Below are 11,259 nucleotides of genomic sequence, written 5' to 3'. Positions count from 1 at the left end.
GACATGACACATGCCATCAGTCTTATTTTATAACAGATGTTTTGAGGGTGGAGCAGATGGTCTCTTCCCTTCACCCTCCCAGCCCTTGACTCCAGAGAGTCAGATCGTGTCAGAAATGGCACTCGCAGCCCTCTTTCCCCAGAGGTCCACCTCCCCGTCTGCTCATCCTTTTTTGTGTGCTCATCTTTCCTATGCTCAAGCAAACACTGTTTTACTGTTCCCTTTTCTTATTAGGCTATGTACTTTCCACCGAAGACTTTCTGTCATTCATGTTCTTGCTGTCCTGCCTCTTCTTGAATGTTCATAGTCTAGTCAGTGGGAAGACCATTGGCTTTGAAGACACTGGGCTCTACAACCCATCATGACTCTTAGTGTAATGGATGACCTGTGACAAGTTGCTTTCTACCTTTATATCATGCACATTTTGAGCTAACTTTGGCCCCCCAGAAGTCTACTATGGATGCCACTTGAGGACACTGTCATAGAGTACTTTGAAAGTCAGAGAAGAAGAACAAGGCCTCACCTACAAGTTTCTGAATCTCTGTTGGCTTAATTTACATATGGCTTAATTTTTACAGTACCACTTTTGTTCTTGAATGTCATTTCTACATTATTCTTCTTGAATATCTTAACCTCCTGACATTCATTTTCTTTTTATCTAACCAGTGAATTTCGTTTTGTGTCTTGAGGGAACCCACTATGAGAAGTATAAGTGTGTGTTTGTACTTACACACAAGTGCATGTGGGCACCTACATAGACGTGTATTCATGAACCTCTACCCAATTCAGGGCATTGTGTTTAATTATGAAAACATTGACTCTGGAGTCACAGATGCTTTTAATGCCCAGTCTTGGTACTTACAAACTGGGTGACTTTGGGAAGGTTATTTTACTTCTTAGTCCTGTATAGACACTCAGAACATTACTACCATCGCGGGGAAGAAGTGGAAGAAATACGTTGTGTTGGGAAACCATGAAAACCAAAGAGAGGAAAGAAGGTTCCTCACTGGTGAGCCATCACCTCCAGGAGGACATTATTGCCCACTCCTCATCCCCCTGCATCAGAGTGGGCAGTCCTGAGTAGACCGAGCAGCTAGGTTACATGTGAACTTGTCCCATTCTGGGAAATCCTGTAAGGGGAACTAGTCAGCATTTCTTTCAATACTGTAGACAAACTATTTCATTTACATTTTATTTTTTATTTTATTTTATTTTTAACTAGGCTCCACACCCAGCATGGAGCCCAACGTGGGGCCTGAACTCACCACCGTGGGACTGAGACCTGAGCTGAGATCAAGAGACAGATGCCCAACCGACTGAACCACCCAGGTGCCCCTCATTTACATTTTAATGCAAGAAATGGTTGGACATTATGGTCATTTGCTTCTGACCATAGCCATAGTCATTCAGTTTTTTAAAATTTTGCTATGTTATAAACAAAACAACCTTATAATGGATCCCAGTGTACTTTCCGGTGTTGAGCTGAGTGGATATAATAAGAATGAGGATGTTGAATTATAAACTGAAAGATTCTCATTTTCCTGGTGAGTCTATCACAAAGCCCTTCTGTGCCCCCTTTGTCTTCACATATTGCAATACTTTTATCTGCAGCCAGTAATGGGCCTTGTTTTTACTCTCTTCTGTCCTAACTTGGGATTCAGTTGCGTTTCACTCTCTGCTTATCTCTGTTTGAGGAAGTGCAGAATGCAGATGGAGAGTGCTGATTCTCCTTGGACATAACCTTGAAGTTGGACCCTAGAGGGTCTTAGGAATTTTCCAATTATTTATTCCAGTGTTAACATGTTTTATGATCTCCCTGGGCTCTTCTCTGCTCACACTAACTCTGGTTAGGAGATGGGATTAAGTGACCTCTCATTAAGTGAATACCATTGCCCTTGGTTTCTTAATTTGGCTGCTAGCCAATATCTGTCCCTTTCTACTTTTGGGTCTGAAGTGTGTCACCTTTAGGTCTGAAGCCGATTCGAGGATCATTGCAAGTAAGAAAGGTTCATTTAAAACAACTGAAGGGATCAATCATTTTTAAAGACTTCATCTTATTCGGTCATTGCTTCATTACGTTTTCAAAGTCTTTTTAAAAAACCCTGATATAATGGCAGAGAAACCTTGTTGGAATATTGGCCCTCCTGAATGTACAGCCACCTTGAAGTATACTGATTTTTGTATCATCCCAGAACTAGAGGAAATTTCATGAGATCATTGAACCCAGCCTCTGCTTTTAAGTTCTTTTCCTAAATTCTCCATGATAGATGATTGCTCACTAGGGTTGGAAAATACTATAATAACATTTGATAGCCTATTCCAATATCTGGACAGGTGTAGATTTGAGACTCATAAGACCTTGCTGTGTCTCACTGGAAATTAAATGAGATTCTTGCTCTCCTAATTTATTTGAGTTAACAAAATACCAGCCAGTATTCTACTCACAGAGGCTCAGATGTGAGGGCTGTGACATCTATCACCAGAGTTGATTCAGCTGCTCTAGCTGACGAGGAGGCTGTCCCCTTCCTTCCTCACTGCTCTGGGCTCAGCCAAAGAGGACAACCTTCCCAGATACTTACAATGTCATGGTAATTGGTAGCAACACTAAGCATCAGCCTGTGAGCTCGAGTTCACAAGAGTCTTATTATCCTTCATTAGAATAGAATATGCAAGGAGTTTGAGTTCTCATAAACACCAGAAGGGCTGCATAATGATGCTGTCCTGCCAATGTTGACTCCTGTGGAATGCATTTTGTATACAGTTTTCTAATGATGCTCCAGGGACTTTCTACTTCATTAGGTCCTTTGGCACCTTCTAATATATTTACTGACTTAGGACATGCCTCAGTACCCCCACTAAGAAGGGTTAGAATTGGTTTCCATGTGCTGGGCTGCTTGGTGGGCAATTTAATACCCTGGAAGATTTTCATTCTGGTTGTTAATTTCTGCAACTTTGAATTTTCTGTGCAAGAGTCACTACAAGGAGAAAACTTGAGTGAGCCTTGCATATGGCAGAGGATGTGGTGGGAATAAAGAGGTGGCTGTCCCAAACTTAGCCTTGTATCCTGGCTTTGGTTCTCACCTACTTCTTAAGGTTCTTCTCTCTTCACTTTCTGCATCAGGGATCTTTCCATCATAGGCCTTCGTATTTGTTGTTTTCCTGTTACTCTGTTTTTGAAGCTTTTTCCTCTTAATACCCAAGAATCCCTGCATTTGCCCAGCTAGCTCCACAGTCCTGACTTAAACATCACTTTGTGATATGGATAGGGTGAGATAAGCTATACGCTCAAAACTTAATGACTTCCTCTCCTCACTAAAATAGATTATTTACTGTTATAGTGCTCTGAGCTTTTCATTCATAACACTATTAACTTTGTCACTATGGTAAGTAGAATTTTAAGGTTGTCTTCATGATCCCCACCTCCTCGTGATCACATCTGTTTATAATCTTCTCTCCTTGAAAAAAAAAAAAATCCTCTCTCCTTGAATATGAGCAGGGCTTGTGACTTGCTTATAACCAGTAGAATATATAGCGAAGGTGACAGGATGTACACGATCACATGTCCATGATCGTATATCTAGCCTGTCTTCCTAGAATCTTCCTAGAATCTCTCTGTTGCTGGCTTTAAGAACCAAAATACCATGAATTTATGGCCAGCTACAAAGAAAATGATTCTGTCAGCAAACTGGGGGGCCTTGAAAGTGGATCCATCCCCAGTAGAGCTTTCAGATGAGATCTCAGTCCTGGTCAGCCCTTGGTTGCAATCTTGAGAGAGATCTTGAGCAGAGGACCCAGGTAAGCTGTGCCCACATTCCTGATGCACAGAAATTATGAGATAAGTGTGTGTTTTATGCCTCTAAGTTTGTGGTAATTTGTTACACAACACAGAAAACTAATACTACTACTGAATAATTATTTGCATAATTATAGTGAAATGTTTATTTCCTCGCATCTTGTAAGTCCCTTGCAGGCAGGACCATGTCTCTTTCTCATGTTGCTATATCCTTTATGCATATTACAATGCCAAAAAGTTACCGCTAAATAAATATTGGCTAAATGAATAAATTTATGAATAAATGAACAAATGAGTTTGAATGCCAAGCTTAGTTCTGGGCATCACACATGGAGACACATTTAGCCAATTTTTGGATCTTCGGGGAAGGCCAGAAGACAGATTTTGTTTGATGTAAGGAAGAGTGTGTGCATGGTGTTTGCAGTGGGATTGACAATTATAGTTGCCCCTTTTGGGTTACTCTGTGAAGTGGTAGTGAATTCCATGTCATTTGAGGTTACTTAATCAGAGAAGGGCACCCACTTTTTAAGGATGTTGTAAAGGGAATAACTATTTAAATGACTTCCTGTTCAGTTGGAAAAGAGCAACATATGGAAGGAAGATAAATATTAACAAGAGCCTATTGGTAGATATGTGTTTTTTTAAAAATAATGAATGTGATTATGTCAGAACACTTTAGCTGAAAACAGAGTCATTAGTCAAGTGCTTTTCCAGCCTCAGCAGAGAATTAATGTGAAATTTGAACACATTTCTTAGCTTCTTGATTTTTTAATTTCTGCTACAAAATGATAATGCTTCTTGGTTTCTCATTGAAACCTCAGGGTGCCGAGTATTAAGTAAAGAGAAATGGCAGTAACTGGCACACTCTGGGTTTACTGTATTACCAAAGATGTCACCAACAAAAATAAATCCTAGACCTCATTCTCAACCACTATGATGGGTTCTTCAGAGAGCTGGGATGCCAGAGAGGGAATTGATGATGAAGTATTCTTTTCAGATGGAAACAAGAGTTCTGCCTATTTCAGAATTATTTCTTGCCTTTTAACATTGGGTTAGTTACTGATTTATGGAGTAGCTTTTGACAACACCATGGCCTAGAATTCTCTTCACAGCATGGTTACCAGCAGTCTGAACTTTTTCCCTACCCTATTCCTAGGAACTTTGACCCCAAAGGACCATCCTCATACTTCTCCAAAGAGAAACACATATTTCATTCTATGCTGCCAGGACATTTTAAAGCTAAATAGTGTAATTTAAGATCACCTGTCTGGGAAAATACCCATTTGAGTAACAGCCGAATCTTTCTTATGTATGGTTTTTCTTACTGATTTGAAATGTAGAACTGCTTTTTTTTTTTTTGGTGGGGTGGCGGGGAGCTGTGTCTGGGACCTTAAATGAATGGTCTTTGTTCAAAAACTTTCTCCATATTAACTTCCTTTGGCTCTCACCCCAGTCTAGTCAACTTCATAATGTAGTCTTTGCTGGTTTTCATATTTCTATCCCTGAAATCAAGCACTCCCTGTACCATTTTAACTTAGATGCGATGGGCTCCCTTAATATATCGTGAGCTATTTTTAACGGAATGGGTTTCAATCTTACAGAAAGAAAAACAATTACTAACTGAGTATCAGTACTTAAACGTAGGGATATTACTGTTAAAAGCAAATGGGAAGGTCTGTGGGAGCACTACACAACAAAGAGGGGGGCCAAGATCAAGAAGGCAAGAGTGTAAGCTATTCCCCCTACTAGGTGAAGCATGGTTCTTCAATGATGAAACATCAGTTTTTAGTATCGAAACACTGTTCCATCTCCAGCCTCTGCCACAGTGCCTAGAATGTAATAGGGGCTCAGTAAATATTCAAGGAAGTAAAGAATGAATCAGTCTTTCAATTTATTCGTAGCCCTGGCTGTGACTTTAACAGCTATCTTGGAAGTATTTTAGTTTGGTAGGATTCCTTCTACAGGAAGTGGTGACAAAAATATACTGATCTTTGAATCTGTGACTAAAATTGACTAGCACATAATAGGTGCTCAATAAATATTTTCTAGATGCAGCTTTTAATGAAGATTTTTTAAGTAGGCTCCACACCCAGCATGGAGCTGAATGCAGGGCTTGAACTCATGACCCTGTGATCAAGACCTGAGGTGAGATCAAGGGTCAGATGCTTCACTGACTGAGACACCCAGGTTCCCCTAATGAAGATTCTTATTGCTGCTCTTCAAATTCCAGGATAACTCCCCCCCATTTTTTCAGGTTTTTTGCATAAACCTTTGTGGAAAGACCAAGTGGTCTTATACCCAAAGGGAGAAAGTCTGAATGCATTTGGCATAGAGTGTTTTATGGATCGAATTGGCACTCCCACCTCAATGATAAAATTAGAGTGCACATGCAAATTATGCAGAATTAAAATTGGGTGTGGGCCAGGGCACCAGAGAGTTGAAAATGATGGTGGTGGCCAAGAGAAAAGAAGTAAGTGGGCAAAGATTGTCTTTGTTGGGTAATATCGGTAGTATAAACAGCATTTCATGAATAAGAAGCATATCCTTTAAGGTGCTCTTTATACATACCAGTGCCTACAGCATAGAAGAACAGGCAATGACAATTGTCATTCATAGGAGATTTGAATTTGCATTTGCATTATGCCAGGGGCTTTGTAACAAGGAAGTAATTGCAAAAAGTCAGTGTTCATTGTTGTTAGAAGATGTGTAGAAAATAGAAGTTCTTAGTGGAATGGTAATGCAGTAGGAAGGATGTTCTTGGATTACCTTGTGGCATCCATGCTGAAAAGGCAATGGCCACCTTCGCTTTTCTCATGCTTCTTGCTGAAAAACAGCAACCACTGTTGACCTGGAGCAATTTTTCTCAACGTGTGCCTCTGTTGGAGTATTGGAACCACTTGGGAGCTTGTTAAATATGCAGATCCCATTAGAGAAATGCAGATCAAAACCACAAAGAGATACCACCTCACACCCATTAGGATGGCTGTTATTTTAAAAAAAGAGAAAATAATAAATGTTGGTGAGGATATGGAGAAATCGGAATGCTTGTGCACTGCTGTTAAGAATGAAAAATTGTGTAGCCGCTATAGAAAGCAGTAAGGCAGTTCCTCAAAAACGTAAAAATGGGGCTACCATATGATCCAGCAATCCCACTTCTGGGTGTATACAGTATTCAGAAGAACTGAAGGCAAGATCTTGAAGAGATATTTGCACATCTATGTTCATAACAGCATTATTCACAATATCTAAGAGGTGGAAGCAATCCAAGTGTCCATCAAGGGGTGAATGGATAGAAAAAATGTGAGATACACACACACACACACACACACACACACACACATGCACACACACACACACACACAGAGTGGAATATTATTCAGCCTTAAAAATGAAGGACAGTCTCAAATATGTTACAACTTGGATGGATCTTGAGGACATTATGCTAAGTGAAATAAGCCAGTCACAAAAACAGGTACTGTCTGATTGCTTTCATGATGTATCTAAAATAGCCAAATTGGAGAGTAGAATGGCAGCCAGGGGCTGGAAGGAGGGGCAAATGGGGGAGTTGTTCAGTGGATAGGGTTTTGGAGATCTTCTGCACAGCAATGTGAATATACTTAACACTACCAAACCGTGCACTTAAAATAGTGAAGTTAGTAAATTTTATGTTATGTGTGTTTCTTTTGAGCCATAATTAAAATTTTTTAAAAATGAAGATCCCAGAACCCTACTGCCAACCTGTTAAATCAAATCTGTGAGGCCAGGGGTCTGGGAATGTACATTTAAAAGAACCTCCCCGGTGATTCATTTCCAGACACACACCAATGTCTGAGAAGAGAAGAGTTTGGCTTTCCCAATTCGCAGAGCTCTTTTACCTCCCTTTTCTATTTAATATTCACACCAACTCTGTAGGTGGATATGATTGTGCTCACTATTTTGCCTCTAAGGAAACTGAGACTCAGAAACTAAGCAAATTGCCCCAGGTCACAGAGCTAATAAGTGGTGGAGGCAGGGTTCAAGTCCAGGTTCAGGTGGCATCACACTCATCCTCTATCTGTGTCTATCTCAACTCACTTCTTATCTCTGCATGCCTGTTTCATCTTGGACATAAAAGTTAGGCTTGATCCGCCTTCGTGTGTCTGACAAAATCTTGAATGTCTCAGAGTGGTATTTGTTTGATCTCTCCTGGTTGTTCGCATCAGCATTGCTAGAGGACGCTCATTCTTATTTATTACCATCTGATTGTCACCCGCTCTGATGCCCAGGTGTGATTTGACTGTACCTGAGGTTTTCTTCTATTTGGGTTGATGCTCTCTATTTTTCTCACTCCGTGCATATAACTTGTGTGTTTTCCTATGTTGATTTGTTCACGTGTATACCTTGTATGGTTCCCATGTAGATTCATCTGAGCTTTCCTGTATTTACTTTCCTTTAACTTTGGAGTATAACTTTGAATTCTGTTGATACCTCTCACAGTTTGTTGAATTAACGTTAGTCCAAATCTTTAGTGGCTTCTGAGTAAAATTCTACCAAATTGACTACTGAATAATGTTCAACTTCCTTCACCTGGTGTGTGGAATCTCTATAATTTGCCCTCAAGACACCTTTCTAGTCTTCTCTTTTCCACACGCCCAGCACTACATCTAACTCTATCTGGAGGAGTCATCATTTTATGAATACGCACCGGATTTTCCTACCTTCCTGCTTCTGCTCCCGGCATTCCCAGTGTTGAGAATACCTCTTCCAGTCATATTTACCCATCTTTGGAAATTTGGCCTAATTCTGTTTTCTCCCTGACTTTCTTTGTAAATGACCCCCATCCTAAAGTGACCCCTCATCCCATGTATTTTTATTGTATTTAATTTGTTCCATGTAAAACTGCCTTGTATTCTTGCAATTTGCATGTGTGCCCAATGTCCTCTATCAGATGATGAGGACTTCAAGACACAGACGGTGAACTTACAGTCCTTAGTCGAACATTACTTTTGAACCTACTATGAGTCACTCACTCTGATAGGCACCAGGGCCCCTGAGATAAAAGACAGTTCTTGCCCTTATGGAGTTCACAGCCTAAAAGAAGAGAGAAAAGTAAACAATTTTATATCTTACTCAAGTATAACTCCTTGCATTCACCGTTAGAAACGCCATTCTGTACATATCTTTAAACTTGAGCGGAGTGGTCAGTAATCTAATTTCCTTGATAATTGATTAAATGTTTCCATCAGATCAAAAACTACTAGCCAGAAATGACTTATAACTTCTGAGCTAAAATCAAATATAAGTGGAAATTCACTCAACTGGCCTTGGATAACTTAATTCCTATTTCTGAACTTGGATGGGACCCACTAATTTCTCTTCAATAGTCAATAAACCTTTTGCAATGAGGAATAAACACAGGAGAGTGATGGTTTCTTATGTGCCAATCCATGGCTGGTGGACTTATTTGGGGGGACGTTCTTTGTAGCCCATGATTGTGCTCCTCTGTAACTAGGGAAAACAATTCAATAATATATTGGATTGGTTTTGGGTGCGAGGAGGGCAGATTGGGGAAATAAGATCACGCACAAATGCAGTGACATCGTGAGAAAGAATTACAAACACATAAATACAGGCTGATAAAGTCCTAGAGTGAAAGCGAAATCACTCCTGCATTCACTTATTTTTTTCTAGCATTTGTAGCAAAGCTTAACACAACCTTTCTCGGGCCTAAGAAAATTGTCCCCAGGGACCATGCACTTAAGATACGTCTGTCAGTTGAGGAGTGTCAGTGTATTTTAAATGATGGAAAGTTTATTGTAAAGGACAAATAACAAGAATCATGGAGTGTTTGGGGGCCCCTGTTCTTGAAAACGATAGTAGGTAGTGTTCTTGGGTGTCGCCCTCCTTTTTCTTTAAAAAGACTGAAGCTGTTATTTGGGCTTGGCCCTCTGGAAGAGATGGATATCTCTATTACTGTGCGTTTGTTCGGTCCTCTGTGCTGTCAAAGGCCTTTCTTTGTTCACCTGCTGGATATGTCAGATGTATTACTGAGATGTTTTAAGTCACCATTCATTGGTTTCTTTCCATTTTTGGCTTTTGATTAATGTTGAAGGCGGAATTACTGACTGGATATAAGATCACAACAGTATCTTTAAAACACATCAGACACACAACTGCATTTAACGATGCTCTTCAGTTTGCTCAAACTCTCTGTTAGAGATTTTCCCAGGGAAACCGGTTCTGTTTTTGGACTTCATGTTTGTCGATTGGTATTTGGCCCTGAGTATTTTTCTATTAATTTATGAAGTCCAATGATGTGAATGAAGAAAGATGTTTTCTTATGTTTTTTAAACATGTACTTCAATACATACATGTATCTATATGGACACGTGTGTACACACACATGTATGCATCTCTTTTGTTTTGATCTTGGCCCTTCAAACTCAGCTAATCCACCTACACACTCTATCTTGAAATTGTGGACAAGGATTGAAGATTCTAGGTACCCCAGTAATCACTGCCCACTCCCCATTTGATCTTGACCTTGATCTTCTCTCTTTCATTCCATACCTTGCCTCCATGCCTTTCTCTAGCCACCTTGGGCTTTGACATCTTTCCTTCTGGAGCCCCCTGTCGCCCTCATATATCATGGCTTTCATACAATGTTCTGGGTTCTGCGGGTTCTTTTCGGTGTGATGTGTCTGTTGCTTTATAAAAGAAACCTCCTGGGGTACCTGGGTGGCTCAGTCGGTTGAGTGATCGAGACTCTTGGTTTTGGCTCAGGTCGTGATCTCAGGGTCGTGGGATCCAGCCTCAGGTCAGGCTCCGCACTCAGCATGGAGTCTGCTTGAGATTCTCTCTCTCTGCCCCTCCCCCCCCACAATAAATAAATCTTAAAAAAAGGAACCTCCTGCTTGCTCTGGCTTTGCTGGTTGATTCAGACGTTCGGCATACAAATATACTGGATTACTGGTATGAGAAAATAAGAAGGGAAGGGGGTGAAAATAAGGAAAAAATATGGCATTTCAGTTTGTGTGGGTCTGAATCGATGTATTTAATCATTGATAAAATATTTATTGTACTGAATGACCATCTGCAGTGCTCCCTCACCCCTGCCCTCTACTCCAATCCAAGTCACCATCCTTTTTTGCCTGGACTACGGCAGCACTACTGCCCTCCCTGCTTCAGCCTGTGCCCCCTGGAATCCGAGCCTCATACAGCAGTGGAGGTGCCTTTCACCTGGGTCAAAACCTTCAGGTGGGAAATCAGATAACAGCAAATTCTTTTTTTTTTAAAGATTTTATTTATTTATTTGACAGAGACAGCCAGCCAGAGAGGGAACACAAGCAAGGGGGAGTGGGAGAGGAAGAAGCAGTCTCTTAGCGGAGGAGCCTGATGCGGGGCTCGATCCCAGAACGCTGGGATCACGCCCTGAGCCGAAGGCAGACGCTTAACGACTGCACCACCCAGGTGCCCCAGATAACAGC

Source organism: Ursus arctos, chromosome X, assembly GCF_023065955.2.
Source record: "Ursus arctos isolate Adak ecotype North America chromosome X, UrsArc2.0, whole genome shotgun sequence".
Lineage (NCBI taxonomy): Eukaryota > Metazoa > Chordata > Mammalia > Carnivora > Ursidae > Ursus > Ursus arctos.
The sequence above is the reverse complement of the archived record's forward strand: the minus strand, read 5'-3'. Positions refer to the sequence as shown.